The sequence below is a fragment of the Bidens hawaiensis genome, unplaced genomic scaffold (genome assembly GCF_021521415.1).
Source record: "Bidens hawaiensis isolate Kalapana, Puna unplaced genomic scaffold, B.hawaiensis_p1.1 tig00025606_1, whole genome shotgun sequence".
NCBI lineage: Eukaryota > Viridiplantae > Streptophyta > Magnoliopsida > Asterales > Asteraceae > Bidens > Bidens hawaiensis.
The window spans coordinates 128658-147531 of record NW_027494100.1 but is presented as its reverse complement, the minus strand read 5'-3'; the positions used below and the strand labels follow the sequence as shown (position 1 = coordinate 147531).

Here is an 18874-nt window from a genome sequence, read left to right as displayed (position 1 = left end):
TATTTGTACAAACATGCTATGTAGTGTTAGACATAGCTACCGGGGCATGTTGTGGGCGGAAAGGAGCCACAGTGGTTGATTGAGCGTGGGAAATGGAGGCACGCAGCACGACCAGTCCAGGCTTCACTGTAGCTTAGCATAATTACATCACATACATCATTTACATACATACATACTTATTTCATGTACAAGTGCTAAATTGTGAATACTCATTACTGTGTTCTTCAAACTCGTGAAACTCACCAACTCTAGTAGTTGACCCGTTTTAAATTGCTTTTCAGGTGTACCTAAATCGGAATGATTGGGTGATCTGTTACTTGCCTGAAGTGTGTGGTTGATACTATGTGAATAGAAGCAAAGACGTTAGTAGTAAGAACGTTTAGTTAACGAACTAGTTTTGTTTGTACCACCTAGACTGTAAAACAATGATAGAACGAATAAATGTAATATAATGTAAATTAGTTTGTAATGTTTCTTTATAAACAATGTGTTGATACCAGAGGTGTCTGTTACATTCCCGTTTTACGCTTCCGCATTGTGCTAGTCGGGGTGTGACAATAACACGTCGTCAAAGACGTGTTAGATTTCCTAACACATGGCCAAAGATGAGTTAGGCCTCCAAACACATGGTGAACGACGTGTTAACATCAAACATATAGTCAAAGACATGTTAGCCTTTTTTTAATATTATATTATCATAACTAATTTTACTTATATTTGGTTTTCTTTTATAACTTCTAATATAAAAATTTTTATATTATTTCGAATATACCGAGAAGACGTGCGTATTTTTATTTACATGTCGACAAAAATTTTATTTAAAACTGTGCATGGTCAAATTTTATTAAAACATTTCAATATTGATTTGACACGGCTCGAGTTGGAGTAAGTTTATGTTGGTCCGTAGATAAAAATAAACATGTCTCGTCTGTATATTCGAAATAATATAAAAATTTTTATATTAAAAGTTATAAAAGAAAAACCAAATATAAGTAAAATTAGCTATAATAATATGATATTAAAAAAAAAACAAACAAAAGGCTAACATGTCTTTGACTATATGTTTGATATTAACACGTAGTTGACCATGTATTTGGAGGACTAACTTATCTTTTACCATGCGTTTAGAAATCTAACACATCTTTGACGACGTACTATATTAGCACGTCATTAAAGACGTGTTAGATTTCCTAATACATGTTTAAAGGTAAGATAAAAAAGAACATTTTTGTAATTATTAAGTTTGAAGAACAAAATTAGAATCTCTTTTTAAAATAGTGCCAATCACACCCCTTATTATTATTCCTTTTTTTTATTTTTCTTAATGGGAAGCTGTAGATGGCATGCTATGTTTTATCTAATGGTGGACTCGTACTTTAATTTATCAAATTTGATTTAATAGCACTTGGTTTATTTAAAAAAATGTTTTAATTTACAAAAAAAAAATGTTTCATAGGTAAAAATTTGATTTAATTTACTTTGATGTGAAAAGAGATCATAAGTTCAAACTTTACAAGTAAAAAAATTTAGTCGTTAAAAAAATAAATAAATAAAATCAATAAATAGTGGTGTTAACTGATACACATTTTTTTATATTAATTATGAAACTACTAATCAATTAAGTTAAATGTAAAAATAGTAGCAATTTAGAAGAAAACAGTTAGTGTAACAAACAAGGGGGGCTTGATGGGATAACCCTCAACCCCAACATAGCGAGCCCCGACAACAAAAACATAACCTAACCACTCTGATGAGATTAATGGTGTTTCTTTGATGTAAGATTTACCAGCTTTGTGAGTAATAATTACATTTGATGCTATTTCTAGTTTCTTAGATTATGTGTTGTTAGTTAACTAGCTTTTACTAGCATAAGCTAGTTATAATGCCCCACGTCAATGCCATGTCACTGTGACAGTGGGTTTTAACTAACATAACATTTTATATGTGCGTTGTGGGTGAAGAAGTTAACATCGATGAGTGTTGTGGTTTGGCGAGGCCATGGTGCTGCCACAACGAAGGGCCTTATGTGTCTGCCTGGATGTTGATAGCGATACGTTTATTATTTATAGCTTGGTACGTTTTACGTGTTAGATAGGCATAAGGTTATCAATATATTAAAAAACAACATATGTTTCGTAGTACTCGTTCACGGACTGATTTACATATAGTTTCGTAGACAACCAGCTCCACCACTTGCATTATTCCTTCCGTACTGTTTTGAAATAGTTAAATGACTTAAATCTCAACCTTTTAGTTTTAAAATAATACAACTAAAAAGTAATAATAAACTTTTTTAACGACTAACGAATAGAAGTCTGCCTACCTGAGATAATCTAATGATAAAAGGCGATCCCATGTGCCAACGGCCGTAGACAGAGCTAGGTAGCTCAAGCCCACCGTCTCCTGTTTCGGGACAAATCTGTCGCCTGCCCACAACGTTGAAACCCGATTGAAATAGGATGTTAAGACCTTACGCATGCAACCCAAATTATCATTTTCCCACCAATACAAGTTGAGCTGCAGTTTATTGCCAAATATAATTATAATAATAGTAAGTGTTAATGAGCTAGGGTGTAGTGTTAAGAAAAAGACTTGGTGTTCCACATGACCCTCGTTTAATTCTTGCCTCTATCGTTTAGTTTCGGGCGAGTGTTCACAGACGTTGGCTCGAAGTGAGAGTTTTCCCCAGATCAAAGGATCAAAAAGCAAGTGTATCTTGATTCGATAAGTTTAATCAGTAGGTCATTTGAAGTATTAGGTGAACGTTAAAATAATAATAATAATAATAATAATAATAATAATAATAATAATAATTTCTTGTAGAAACAAACCGTGCAATACGGAAGTCACGGACATAGGGCCACGAAAACTTGATTAAAATGCACCTTTCTCTATATGACATGACTTTTGCCTTCGTTTCCGTCAAACCAATCATAAAACGCCAACACACCTTTTCTCGTCTTGTCACCACTCTCGAGTCAAGTACCAAAATGATTCATCTCACCACTCTCTCAATAATCTCAATACCAATTTTACATTTTCCCCCATATCAGATTTCATGTCTACCAATATGCAAACACAGTCATCATAAACAAAATTGTTAAATATTCCTCGTAATTATCGCCGGACTCAAAAACCTAACGGTTCGAATCGTCGCAGCCAAAGCGGACAATATCATGGTACGGTTTCAATAGGCTATTACAATACAATATTCAAAAATACAAGAAATTAATCTGAACGAAAACCTAATTTGCTGTGCAAAAGCTACTAACATAATGTCAAAAGACAGAATAAATTTGACACGATAGCTTTCAATCAGCATCAAACGATCTGAATTCCGAACACAAACATGTAACCGCACACAATTACAATAATTCATCGGCTACTAACTCTCTCCCGGTCCGTAACGCTTCGAGGACTTGTTCGAACACGAACACGTGGCAGGGGATCCGAAGGACGCCTTTCTGTTCGTAGCCGTATTCCTGAGCGGATTTGTTGAGCAAATTGATGAACACCGGGTGGTTTAAGAGGTGTGCGCTCACGACGAAGCGTTCCATCTCTTCGCCTACGTAGATCGGTAGGTGGCCTTCGGGTACGGGTACGGATTCGGAACGGCGGAATTTAGGTATTCGGAAGGAGCGGGAACGCGGTTCGGGTCGAAGGAGGGAGTACGGGGAGGAGTCGGCGACGCGCGAGAGACGGCGAATGAGTTTTTTCATGTTGTGTGTGGAGCGTGTGAAGGAGGAATGAGGAATGTTGATTAATATAGAAGTGGTACCTGCCGGGTACAATTGTCAATATTTTTGTTTAGGATTAATGGGTTTTTAGTTTTTTATTATATTTGGAGATTAGAGATTGGAGATATATGCTTCGTTATTATAAGTTAACAATGTGTGACAGAAGATTCTAAAGATAATTAAATTGAAACTTTACTATTTCTAGATTTATTTTTCTAGTGGGTTATTTTATTTTTTTAATTTTTTAGAATAGCTTATACCAGTGTTGCAAAAATCCCGACTAGGCACCGATTAATCCCTAGTTCCCACTTTACTGATTAATTTTGGGCTAGTCGACAATTAATCGGTCAATGGTCAAATCCGGCCAAAATCGGCGGTTTCCAGCGAGTTTACAACCAAAATCAATGGTTTCCGGCGAGATTCCGACCAAAATTAGCGGTTTCCGACGAGATTCCAGCAAAAACCAGCGGTTTCTGGCAAGATTCCAGCCAACTTTCGGCCAAAATATGTTTTTGTATGTATAAAACTAAAATTACATATAAAAATGTGTGTGTATATATATAAAACTTAAAATAAGTCCGATCTGATTAATCTCAATTAATTCCGATTAATTGCTAGTCTCCACCCCACCGTCTGACTAGCGACTAGCAATTTTTACAACAATGGCTTATACCCGCTTACTAATTCCTTTTTAAATCTACACAGTTGTTTAGTGTAAAAACTTAAGCTCCACTCTTATGAAAAGTGATATTGCTATGACACAGCTTGATAAAAAAAAGCAACGCTTAAAATTAATGTGATAAAATGAATAGCCTAAAACTGTCATTCAAGTATTAACAAGCTGTGTCATAGCAATATCACTTTTCATAAGAGTGGAGCTTAAGTTTTTACACTAAACAACTATGTAGATTTCAAAAACTGCGGGTAAAACTGTGATAAGAATAAATTTGTGGTTGATTGGTGAACAATAATACCTAGGAATTATATACAGAATTTATGAAACAAAATCAAATTAAGATTTGAAAAGGTACAATAATTGTTTTCAAAAAAGTAAAATTGCATATTTACTCATTAACTCTAGTAACAACTTGAGGAGATAAAAAAAAAGAAAAGAAAAGAAAAGACATAATTATTATATTGATTCATCTTATATGTATATGTACACACAAATTTGCCAGCAAACTTAATTTTATTTGGTGAACATAAATGGACCATAACCTATATTCCCAAATCTATTTTGCATTATTCCTTCTGTCCTGTTTCTTTGTAAATATCAGCAACCATTCAGTTTAGTACATGGACCCGACGTGTTTAAAGCAAGCAAGTAATAACTCCCGTCATTAAAATGGGGTCGAAACTGAAAACCAAAAACCACCATAGATTATTAGATCAACGTACGTGGATTAAAACCAACCAATGTCTAGATCCACAATAACTATCTAACCCAAAACCAAACCCCATGAAAATCTAATGAGTTTGACGGTCAAAAAAACTGGTATCAATTTGCAGGTTTGAGCCAGTGGTTTTAATATATACGTTGGTATGCGAGTAGGAATTTGGAGTGGTACGGATGAGAATTAATATTGTCAAAGAAAGAGGCCAAGAGGCCACATTTGCAGTAACACTACTTTTGACGGATTCGATACATAAAAGTTGCAGCATGTGACTAAACAAAACGACAAGAAAACATAGGGAGCGTGATTGGCGGTTTTTATGACATAACGTTGTTGTCCTCTTCCCGTACGGAACGGATACAAACTTTGGAATAATTAACCTCCTTGGTTATTATAATTTATTTATAGAAAAAATCGATGCATAGTCTATGTTTTTTTATTTTATTTAAAGATGGTGGAAGTATTTTAAATGGCACTAGCAACGAGTTAGAAATTATTATTATAAATTATAAAGAGAAGCAAAAGATTTCTAGAAGAAGTTAATTTTTTAAGCATTCAAGGCTGGTTGTTGTGCATGGACTTTAAAGTCTAAGTTAAAGTATCAAGTCACGTTAAAGCCTCACTCCTTTAACATCGTGTGTGGTTTAAAGTTCTTTAAAGCCTTGCCACTTTAACATTTGGGCCCCACCATGTGTTGAAGCCTCTTCATCAATGTTTTAAAAACCGGCATTTTATGCGTACCGGATTTTGTTAAAATGGTACAACCGGTTGAACCGGGTTGTACCGGAAGGTTCAACCGGGTTGTATAGTTTACCCTATAATTTCATATAAATTTAGCTTTAACTCAAAATATAACCCAAAAAATATACGATTTCATTATAAAATATAATCCGAGAGTTAATCCATATTTAAAACTAATACAAAAGCACTTGTTTTTGAAACAAAATATATTCATAAAATTAATAAAAGTGAGTCATGACCAGTTATAAACCATTAAAAAAGAAACATAAAATTAAGTGTAAGCAATTAAACATAAAAATTAAACATCGTGCTTCATATTGTTAAATAACTCAAATTAGTTGGACTTTAAATAATGGTTTTCCATCTTGGTTAAATGTTAAAAAAAATGGGCCGCAAGCCCGCAATAATTAAGAAACTATTGGGTTAAAAACCGGTTTGATGGTTCAAACCGGTATTTTCGAAAAAACCGGCGGTTCAAAGATCTAGTAAACCGTTCAAAAATATCGGGCTTTTATACAAAATCCGGTAATACCGGTTGAACCGGCTGGTTCATACCGGTTTTTAAAACACTGCTCTTCATTGCTGCTGGTATTGTGTTGAAGCCCTCCCTTACCGCTCTGACGTGATATGCTGGGCTTTAAAGGCATGCTGCATTAGCTTTGAAGCCCCGAATACCACCCACAACGAAGGATCTAATTGTTAATGGGTCCTTAATGGACATTTTTCACCACATCATTGTATGTTTAGTAAAAAAACCTATGTGACGGATAATGGTTTATATTCAATCATTACACTTTTAAGACACAAATGAACTTTATTGTATGAATGCTCGTGCTCTCATAATGCTCCACAATGCCTTGTGGGATGGTGTAAGGGCTTTATTCACTCATATAATGTCTCATTACACATGGCGTAATAAATGTTTTAATGAGACCCCATTAGCATGGTTAAAGTTGCATTCATTGCCTCTCGAACCTATTGATTCAATTATGATTTTTCTTGATAAATGAGCCAATAAAAGTTCCTTGAGACATCCCCTATCCACTTCCATAATGTTCCTGAGTCTCGTTTAATGAGGGAAAGGATAAAAAAATTTGAAGGACGTCCGGAGAAATCGTGTTCCACAGTTTTTTTTAAAAAAAATGGAGAGTAAATAAAATGAAACTTTTTGTTTATTTTCTTCATTTCAAATCCTTCCAAATTAGAGATATTTTCATATTAGGGCAGCCCTTGAGCTGAGTTCTCGAGTTTAATAAACAAAAGAAAGGAATAAAAAGGTATTTTTTTTAAACGACCAACAAAAATAATATATTAAACTAGCAAGGTGTTGGAAAGACCAATACATACGCCAAAATAAAACAACACCACAAGCCACACACATGAGCACAAGCCCCACCCAACATAACCATTAAACCCGAAAGCTTTTTTGCCTTTTTTTTAATCCAAAGGAACCCAACATCTTTACCTCATCTAACAGATTTGAGACTTAAGTGAACAAATCGCATGAAGCGCTTTAGCTTTATCCTTTGAAAATGTTGAGAATTTATGTAAATCCAACAATCGCGAAAAAAAAGAAGATAAAATTGGGTATCTAACACTATTGGGTTATCACACTCCACAACGTTTGAGCAAGACCACACGAAATTAACACATGCTCAGACTCCTCCACTTGACCGCAAATCGGGCACAATGCAGAGTTTACTGGATGTTTCTTTTAACCAACGCATCAAAAGCAGAGTAGAAGAGAAATAATTAAAATTATTAAGTTTGTTATATTGGTAAATTAAAAAAACATTTATGATGATATATAAAGCGTGCAAGACATTAAGGATGACGTATAAATATAAGTGAGCCACGGGTTTTTCTTCAACTTATATGATTCCTGGAAATCACATAATAATCATCTTCCCACTTCTCACATCTATCATGCTTTATAACCAACTTACGTAGTGAACTTGTACTGACAAACATAATCCTCTACATTTGTTATTTTGCGGGTCACACTTAAAAGACCCCAAACAAAACAGAAAAAAATCGCGTCTTCCGTATAAAATTTAATGTTGGATACTTGGCGCATTGACGGGTAATTGAGCTATTCAAATATACCGCTTTTCTAAAGAAAAATAAAATTTGAAAATATAAGTAATCAACTGAACCGAACGTAAATGATTAAGATGTACTTAACCGGACTGGTTATGCATACAAACGCTGATCCACACGCCATCTAATCGGTTATATAAAAGAAGATTCGCGGCAAGAAAAATCAAATACAAACAAAGTTGAAGAAAAGGCCAAATTTGAAAATCTAAGTCACGAGTCGTTGTTTCGTTAATTTCTTTTTTTTATTCATAATGAGTTTTATATAATTTACTATAAAACGATTACAATAAAGTGGCAGGCAAACGGGCAACAAGCTGCGCCACAACCCCCTTTTGAACAGCAAAGCCAATCCTGCTAAAAACGAAGCTTTGGGACCTAGAAGCTGAAGAGGTTCCGTGTACGACGCGTTGTTTCGTTAATTTCTACTAGTCAATAGAGAAGAGGATAATATAGAGTGGAGAAAAAGAGTATTTTCGTACCAAAAAAATTCTTATTTGAATATTCAACACTCTTTAAGGTAAATATATATAACTTTATAAGCTCTTTTCAAGGTCATCTAAGATATCGTTTACTACTTTACTTCAACTACTTTATCTGATAATTCTATGATCATGTATAAAAGAAAAACTTGATGGTTATGGGTTTTGTTTATTTTTCTTATTTCTTTTCATAGGTTTCTAAAAGTTGGTAATAACTTATAACACTGTTTAAATTCAAAAAGACTAGTCTTAGTGAGACATCAATGTCAAGATTCAATCAACATAAAGAGACAATGGGTGTAAGTTGCTAACATTTATTCGCATGGCTTTTTTATATATATTTATGATAGTAACAGCTAAAATGAAATAATATTTTTTTTTTTGAAAAGCCAAATATATTAAAAAAAAAAAAAGAGTAACCACTTACAAGAGGCAAGTAGCCCGAAAAAAGGATAAACAGAAACACTAAACAACAAAGATTATAAAGGGAAATTAACGAAATTAAACTAGCACCACTTCTTCCAGTCGAGACTAATCCTTTTGCTCCGTTGTTTGACCCATAAGAAAGACGCCGATTTGATTTCAAACACCATCATGGACATTGACAACGGTGCGTTATGGAAGACTACATCATTCCTTGACAACCAAATCATTCAGCATGTCGTCGCCAAAATAGACTGAACCGCCCAACACTTCTCTTTGCATTTGATGATTTTGCTCGGATAATCCATAATCTCTTCTATTGACTCAAAATCAGACCTCTGAGATAGCTTCACCCAATCGAAAATAATTGCCCAAATGCTTTTTATGCTTTTACAATGCATAAATAAATGTTGCATAGTCTCTGGTTCCGTATCACAAACCGCACAACTCAATTATCCCACATTAATACCCCTAGTGTTTAAAGCGCATTTGGTTGCAATGCGATCCAGCAACAATCACCAGATGAAACAGTTTATTTTAATGGGTAATCATTTGAGCCAAAAGATAGATTTAATCTTCTTAGAAAAACAACTTCATATAATCATATGCGAAACAAAAGAACATTTATGTGCAAAACTTAAAATAAAATGTGGGTATGGTGACGATTTTTTTTAAATGGGAAAATTGTTTGGTATAAAATGGTTTGTAAGAGAGAGAAATGCTAGTGATGGTTTATAGGAAATTAAATGTAAGCCTTGTCAGTTTTTGTCTGGTGAGGTGGACCAGACACTTGTGTTCCGTCATTTAAAATGACGGATCTTGTATATTTTATTCGTGTTCTGACATTTCAAATGACGGATGTCAGTTTACAGTTGACCGGCGGTCACCTAGCTTACCCCTATATGTCAAAAGTGTTTTTGATAGACATCCGCCATTTGAAATGGCAGATGTCCTCTTGACGTGGACATTTCAAATGGCAGATGTGAACAGTGCCTGTACTTTCCTCTGATCCACATTTTTTGTATTTTATTATATTTCACAGACATCCATCATTTGAAATGACATATATGAATAGTAATTTTGTACATGATTTGACAACTCCTTTTTATCTTTTTACATATTTTTTTAAGTTTATTTTACATTTTAAAAAATAAGTTTTTTTAAAACTAATGCCAAAGAATAATTTTTAAAAACAATCAATCTAGTAGTTTATACCCAACTCGTGACATCCATGATATAGCTAGTTTGGTAAAATATTCATTACTAATATACTATATTAATTGTTTAAAAGACTATATCATGGATGTCACGAGTTGGTGTATAAATTACTAGATTGGTGGTTTTTAAAAATTATTCTTGGCATTAGTTTTCAAAAAAAAAACGTATTTTTTAAAATGTAAAATAAACTAAAAAAAAATATGTAAAAAGATAAAAGGGAGTTGTCAAATTAAATACAAAATCACAATTCACATCCTCCATTTCAAATAGCGGATGTCTGTGAAATATAATAAAATACAAAGAATGTGGATCAGAGGAAAGCACAGGCATTGTTCACATCTGCCATTTGAAATGGCGAATGTCAAGAGGACATCTGCCATTTCAAATGGCGAATGTCTATCAAAAACACTTTTGACATATAGGAGTAAGCTAGGTGACCGCCGGTCAACTGTAAATTGACATTCATAATTTGAAATGGCGGAACACGAATAAAATATACAAGATCCGTCATTTCAAATGACGGAACACAAGTTTCTGGTCCACCTCACCAGACAAAAACTGACAATGCCTATATTTAATTTGACATCCGCCATTTCAAATGACGGATCTCCTACAAACGATCACCAACCTTTCTCTCTCATAGAATCCATTTTATGCCTAAGAATTTTCCCATTTAAAAAAAATATTCTTATGGTGACATACCGTTTCAATTAATAAGGTTCAACACTTAAAAACTTTATTTAATAAACACAGTAGTATAAATTGGGATTTAATTGTGTCAGGTTGATGGGTTGACAGGTTAATAGGTTTCGGGTTGGCTGGTTAGCGAGTTGAGATTCTTCAACCCTAACCTAACCCATATATTTATTCGTCACGTGTCTTGTCGACGCATTTAAATTCGTGTCGTGTTTGGGTTGTGTTTTGGGTCAACCTATTTTACGTTCATATACGAATATGAGTAATACATAGTGACTGTCACACCCCAACCTAAGGCGGAAATGCCGGGGCGTGATCCAATTGCTCACAGCTCGAAGATATTATCATATATAAAATGTGACAATATCTAATTAATTATTTAATTCAAATAGTAAACAATATTTAAATACAACAATACAATTCAAATAAATAAATACAATCAATTAAATTTAAGTTTGTCTTCAATATAACCCTTAGGTCTTTCTAAGTGTCCATCCTTCAACTCAGACAACCTGCATATGCGTAGAAAATGGAGTTTTGGTCAACAACACATGTTGAGTGAGTTTACCACCAGTTTTGCAATAAAATAAGGATAATATAATAAAAAAGCAAAACGTAATAAATGCGGAAATGAAATCAAACCATAAGCATGTAAGTTGTCGATTAAACCATTGCCAAGCGAATTGGGCGCCGGTAAATCAACCATAAGCATATAAGAATAAGACCGTTGCTAAGCGAATCGGGCAGTGGTCAATAGAATGAGAACCATCTCCAAGGGGATATGTCAAACGAATGAATACAATAACACATAAGCACATAACAAGTAGATTTGATTAATCACACACAATTACATGTTTGCTATTTTTGATATGTATGTATATATAGATATGTATGTATAGTATTATATACGCATATGTCCCCAAAACGTTTATGAAATCGAGTAAAATAGGGGAATGATAAAACTCACCTGATTGATTAATCCCAATGGAAATGAATACGACAAGAACGATAATCACACTCTTCGAGAATTATCGACAAGAATCCTAATTAAATGATATTACGAGTGAATTATAATGATATAATTTATATAACGAATTTAAGATTTCGAGGTGATTTAAGTTACAATTATGATTGATATGTTACAGATTGAACGATTGATCTCTACGGATTATTGTTATTATTTAATTATAAAAATCATTATTTGTCATAAAAATCGGTTTTACGAATAATTAGCTAAATAAATATGAGTTAAGACCTACTATAATAATAAACGTTTAGATATATAATTACTATAAAATTTATATTTTAGAATCCTAACGAATTTCGATGGTAAAAATATAATTAACGTTTTTAATTCGTTTAATACGTTTATGATAGTTTTGTTTTAAAAATAATACATATATTTATAGTAAATATGAGCAAATTGATAAATACGTTTTAACAACAATAAGCCTCGATATTTGTGTCGGTTTTTAATAGAATAATAATAATGGTTTTGTATCATTAATAAGATATATATATATATATATATATATATATATATATATATATATATATATATATATCTTCACACGAAAACTAGCCGACACGAAACGTTTAACTTTTATGACGTCGGTTTTAATAAAATATTGTTTATATGATAATTAATATTAATTATAATGTATTTAAATAATTAAAGCAAGCTAAAACTATTAAATAAAAAGAATACCAAAAAATATGGGCTGCTGGGACTCGAACCCGTGACCTCAGCGGCTCCAAGTGGTTAGCCCACACACCCTAGCAAACCCTAGGGTGTCAGCTGGTTAAAGTTACGTAAACTATTACTTATATACAGAACAAGAAGAAAACCCAATACAACTAAGAACCCTAGATAACTAAATTGATCAATCCGTTCAATGTTAATCTAATTAATATTCGGGTTTTTGTAAAGCGTTCAGAGACGATCACAAACATATAATATATTACCTGATTGATGACAAGAACAGGGAGAACAACGAAGACGTTGGTCGCGGCAATAATGGAATCGGAACAGGGTGTAGCAGCCAAAGTGAACACAATTAAGTTAAGGGCTTTTGATCGTGCTGGTATGAGGGAGATGCAGACGAGATTAATTGAATTTTAACAAACCCTACGTAATATAATTAGTTTTTAGGTTAAGTCGGTTCATAAGATTTCGATTATACATAATTCTTGATCTTGTTTCCTAATTTATTAAGATGGTTAGGCCGTAAATGGTAAGAATAATCACAAACATGATTCGATTCCTAGTTTAGATCGATAATTGTGGCCCAAGTAAGTTAAACGGGTAGGGGTTTCGGGTTAACGGGTCTTGCTCAATGGATTACGGGTCCATGTCCAAAAGATGATAAATTTGATTTACAGATTTTGCAGTTTAATCCCCGAGAATTTGAGGTGGAAACAATAGATGGTTAAAGTTTAGTTTTTGAACTAAAAACGAACATTTTCTAAAGTCAAACATATATTAAATAAATATATAAATAATTATAAATTTTATATTAATGTCTTGATAAACGTGCTTACTTTTCGTTGTTTAAAATTTCCCGAATGTAAAACGGGTCGGATTCTAGATATGAGTTGTACGTGGAAAATCCGAGTTGTTATAGTGACTTAGTAATAAATTAAACAATTAATTACTCTTATTCACAAGACTTGTTAATATTTGTGATACATCTAATTGTTTTTGGACAGAATACCAAAATTCACTCGTCCTTTATATTTAAAATTGATATGTTTTGTTATTTACGTTTCCAAATCCAATAGTGTTTGTCCTTTAATCCTAACACCGTTAAATTTTATCGTTAAACTAGGTCATATGCGTTGCACATGAGGATAAATTGGTAATTTTAAATGTCTAATTAAAAATATATTTTAATATATAAATATCAGGATCATCTTTCTTTCTCACCTACACATCTTTCATCTCTGTCCCTCTTTCTACCCCACTTACCATCACAATCCATTACCACCCACAACCACACCCACACCATTTGTCACTTCCACTACCCACCCCACATCAGGTGCGGATTTAGTGTTGGGTCAGAGAAACGTAGGCATCCCCTCAAGTTCGTACTTTTTTCAATAAACTTCTAATATATTAGGTACAATGATCCCAAGTGCCCCATCCATATTTTTCTAGTATCCCAAACCCAACTTTCCGAGCTCAACTTTTTAAACGTAAGTTTAATTTTGCTTTTCACAAGATAACAATGAAGTTCAGATTATTTAATTATCTTACCACTTTATTAATTAGTTATTAATATAGTGATAAGTTCTTGAGTTTAATTGGACCATTATGAAAATCAGACCAAATATGAGATATTCATAATATCATTTCATTTTTGTAGTTCTACACTATTAAACTTTGTAATTTTTTTATTCGTATAGTAAGTGTTTTGAGCTATGATAACTATGGAAATGTTTTCGTCAATTGTAATATATATTTTATTTGTTATGTTTGATGAAATTTGTTTCTTACATTTCTATACGTGGTTTATTTAATGTAATTTTTTTCCCGTTTTATTTTGGTTTGACCCATTTTAGTCGACCCATTTTGACTTGACCCGTTCTAGATTGACCATTTTTGACAACTACTGACTATGATTCTTGGATCCACCACTGCCCCCCACCACCAGAACTCCGTCAAGAACCACCATTTTGTCACTTACACACCACCGTCGCAACCTCCACCTCTGAACATAACCACCATTACCGTCAACTCCTACCACCACAACCCCCATACCTTTGCAACTGACATAACCACCACTTATTCACACTCCTATTTGTTATCTTCGTCGATAACTGTCACACCCCAACCTAAGGCGGAAATGCCGAGGCGTGATCCGATTGCTCACAGCTCGAAGATACTATCATAATATAAAAGTGATAATATCTAATTAATTATTTTAATTTCAACATACACACATATTTACAATACAGTAACCAATTTAAATAATAGATATGAATTCAAATAAAATTTAACTTAATTATATCCTAAAGTCTTGTCTATGTGTCCAAGCTTCAATCTTCCATACAAGTAACCTGCATATGCATATAAAATGGAGTTTTGTCAACATAAGTTGAGTGAGAATATCACCAGTTTAACACAATAATAAAATAAGGATAACATGATAAGTGCGAATAATGAAATCAAACCGTAAACAAGTATGTGGACTGTTGCCAAGCGAATCGGGCATTGGTCACCAGCAGGAACACCCGCTATATGATTGATTGAATAGTAATTCCAACATACGATTAATTGAATGGTAACACAAGTAAGCAAATAACACATAAGTTTGATTAAATCACTTCACAATAACACGTATGCATTTGTTTAAATATATATATATATAGTATGAAAATATGAATACGTACGCATATGTCTCCAAAACGTTTATGAAAATCGATTAAAATAGGGGAATGATAAACTCACCTTAGATTAACGACAAACGAGTATAAATACGAATAAGCGAGCTAACGAATAAGCGAGTCGTCCACTACACGTCAAACGATATATACGATTCAGAATCTGAGATTTTAGATTAAGATAATATAAATAAAAACGAAATCGATGCCGCTGGAATCAACCCAAACGGACGTTTAGAACTCAGGTTATGTTTGTTTTAAGATTTAAGCGAGCTGGTACTGACCAGAATCCGAACAGCGATTCGGAAGTCAGGTTTTGGGCAGTAGCCTTAAAATTATGTTTCGAGAATAAAAGTCTTCTGGACCGAACGTTGAATCCGACCAGAAGCTTGAGCAAATGCAAAGTCAAACTTGTTGACTGTTTTGCCCTTAAACGGGTTTTAAGCGAATTGCCCGGTCAACACCCTTCAATCACCGAAATTGATTGAAGGTTATTGACTAGGGAATATGTATGAATGATTTTACAGTTAACAACTTACCCGGAAAGTGAAATGATCGATGAGAAACGGAAGTCAAAGATCAACGTATAAGCAAAGTCAAACGTCAAGGCTTGTATATTTAACAAATATGCAAAAACCGAAGGGTTTACTAGCTGGGAAGAAGGTAGGACGGCTGGAGTATGATCTTTAGGGTTTGATTAAAGTTTACAACAGATGAATGGGGTTTGTTTATATAAGAATAGCAAAAACGAACTAATTATGGGCTTTTGGCCCGTTTAGGTAAGAATATACGATTAAAGGAAAGAATCAACGATTTATTCATAAATATCTGATCTTGGACAAGGGAAAACGAATTAGGAATGGTATTTAGTTGTATGATGTTTACTTGGACCTTAATTCACTCAAACATGCCTAAAATAAATGATTTTATACCTTAAACGAACTAGAAAACGAACTAAAGCATAAACGATCTATGCAGATGGTTGGAGGCGGCGCGCGACGGGGATGGGGGTCTGACCTGCGCGGCGCTCCGGTGGGAGGTGGTGGCTGGTTTCACAAAATGACAGTTTTGGTCCCTATAGTTTAGTTCTTGGTTATTAAATAAACTTTTTAATGATTTGAACATGATTTAAAGTACAAGGGTTTAAAGTGAATTATTAGAAACTTAATTACTCTTAAATATTTGATTTTGATTAATATTAAAGATCTAAAAATGTTTCGGGTCAGGTTATACTTAAACGAATGTGGTTTAGAAAATCCGAAATGTTACAACACCGCACCCAAACACCTTCGCTGTAACCTAATTTCACCATCTGGAACTCTAGATCGGAACTAACCACCTTCGCTAAATCTGCATCTTCTCTCACTAAATTTGCCACAGATCGAAACGCTAGACCTCTGCCCCCGCTATATATGCTATACCGTTGCCAGAGTACCATAAATTGTAATAACACAAATTAAGAAAAACCAACACAAACCTAATGAGATAAAAGCAGGACCGTCTCCATGAAACCCGAAAAATTCGGGACCCTGTGCAAGTAAAAAAATAGGCCCTTGAAAACAGGTTTAATTGTTTAATGAGTTTAAACTAAATCAAATTTTAGCAAATGTATAATAAAATGGGTTTCTAAAATTAGTTTTGTATGCATAATAATAATAATAATAATAATAATAATAATAATAATAATAATAATACACCCGAATGACGCAAAACTAAACGTACTATTTTGTTGTTGGTATCTCTTAAATTTAACATTTTAAAGTATTATTAACTAATTGCATTTTATATATCATCTCTTTATATATGTATTAATTTATTAGAAAAATAAAAATCCAACAGTTAATTATTTAAACCGGTATTTAACTTTATCTAATTACAATATCCTTTCGTTGCATATGCTTTCTAGTTTCTACGCTCAAAAACGTTTTTATTTTTTATTTTTATAAAAGGACGGCCCAAACTTTAGTTTGTTTGGTGTTACACAAATTAAATATACGGCCCGAATCGGTTTTGTAACTTGTATGAAAGCTTTTTCATGGATGGGCCCAGAACAATGGAAAGCCTTCTGAAACTTGAAAGTAGCGCTGTTCACGAGCCGAGCCGAGCGAAGGCTTGCTCGTTGCTTGGCTAGTTTACAACCGAACCGAACCGAACGGCTGAAATTCGAACCGAGTGAAAAACGAAACGAGCCAAAATCGAACCGAGCATTTTTCGATCGAACATCGAGCGATTTCGAGCATTTTTTTTTTCTTTTTCACTTTAAAATTTTCAATAAGAAACAAGTTTGAAGGCTGTAAATAATATATTTTCTAAACAAATTAGTAGTTTTTAGACAAACGTATGATAGGTTGTAAATTTTTAGGAGAAAGAAGTTTGAAGTGAGATATAATGAACATGTAAACAAACTTTTAGTATTCTGAAAACTTGAATCGAACAAATAAAACTATAAAATTGACGGAATAGGAACAATTTAAAAGCGTTTAAAAAACTATGTACTTATGTTTTATGTGTGTTGTCTATATATTCATATATTTTTTCATATATAATTATATATAAATAAATTAAAAATATTCGAGCCAAACCGAACCAAGCAGAGCGGCTCGTTTAGAATCGAGCGAAAAACCAAGCGAGCATTTTCCAAGCAAATTTCGAGCGAGCGGCGAGCGAGTTCGAGCGTCGAACGGTTTGGACGGCCCTACTTGAAAGTTATGGATCCTTTTTTACGTCATTGTTTTAAAAATTGTAATAACACGATATGCGCACATATCAAATGTAAAACTAACTTGCAGTTGTCCTTCTGGTCGAATGACACTGAGTGATAGTTAAGACTTGAGATCATATGATAATATGGTCTTAAATTTGAAACCTGATAAGATGGGTTGTTTAATAAACGAACAACATATATATGCTTGTTATGATATGTTTGCAATCGTTTATTTACGTATTCATTTCACATAGCTTGAGCACAACCTGTTTATAAACTATGAGCCCCACATGCATTCACAAAACTATTTTGTTTGTGTTACATTTTGATTGATGTGTAATCTTAATGGCTTTTATGTTACTTCATGATTTTATGAGTTGCTACTTTGAGATATTTTATTTGTATGCTATATGATTCTATGAGGCTTTTTCTCCCCTTTAAAGTGCCCATTACACACGGTCTTATAGTTGCATGTAAGAAATCAGCATTTATATTGGTATATATCTATACGTCTTTCACTCTTCTAAAGGTCTTCAATCGCTTTTGATTCTTTATTGCTCTTAAACTCTTCAAATTTTGCTTGACATCTTTAATTTGATGTCCTTCATGGTTTCCTAATGAGCGGTTTCCCTCCAACTACATCACCAACTTGAATTTCAAATTAATTCATATTTTTAGATAGGATTATGTTGTTAAAGGTTTCCCTATTTTGTTGTAATCTTCACATATTATTCTAGAACTCACCTTGTATTTATACCAATCTCAATCAATGTGAATATATGGTTTTGGTTGAAACATATTTCATATTCCTAACATAATCAAGTTCATCATAATTATAATCCTGATTCGTTAAAGATAAAACCAAGGGGTGACTAGGTCGATCAGAGCACTTTCTTGATATTCATTGTTTTTATATTCAATCAAAACCACAAGTCCACAACCATTACTTTGCTATACGCCACCCACTGGAAACATAAAATTTCCTTTTCTTCTTCACAT

The 18874-nt window shown here is 33.3% G+C and overlaps 1 pseudogene; it reads right to left on the bottom strand.

Annotated features, from left to right (window-relative positions):
* Positions 1 to 3365: 3365 nt before the first annotated feature.
* Positions 3366 to 3724, bottom strand: LOC143571886 (auxin-responsive protein SAUR72 pseudogene; annotated as a pseudogene).
* Between the last annotated feature and the right edge of the window lie 15150 nt (positions 3725 to 18874).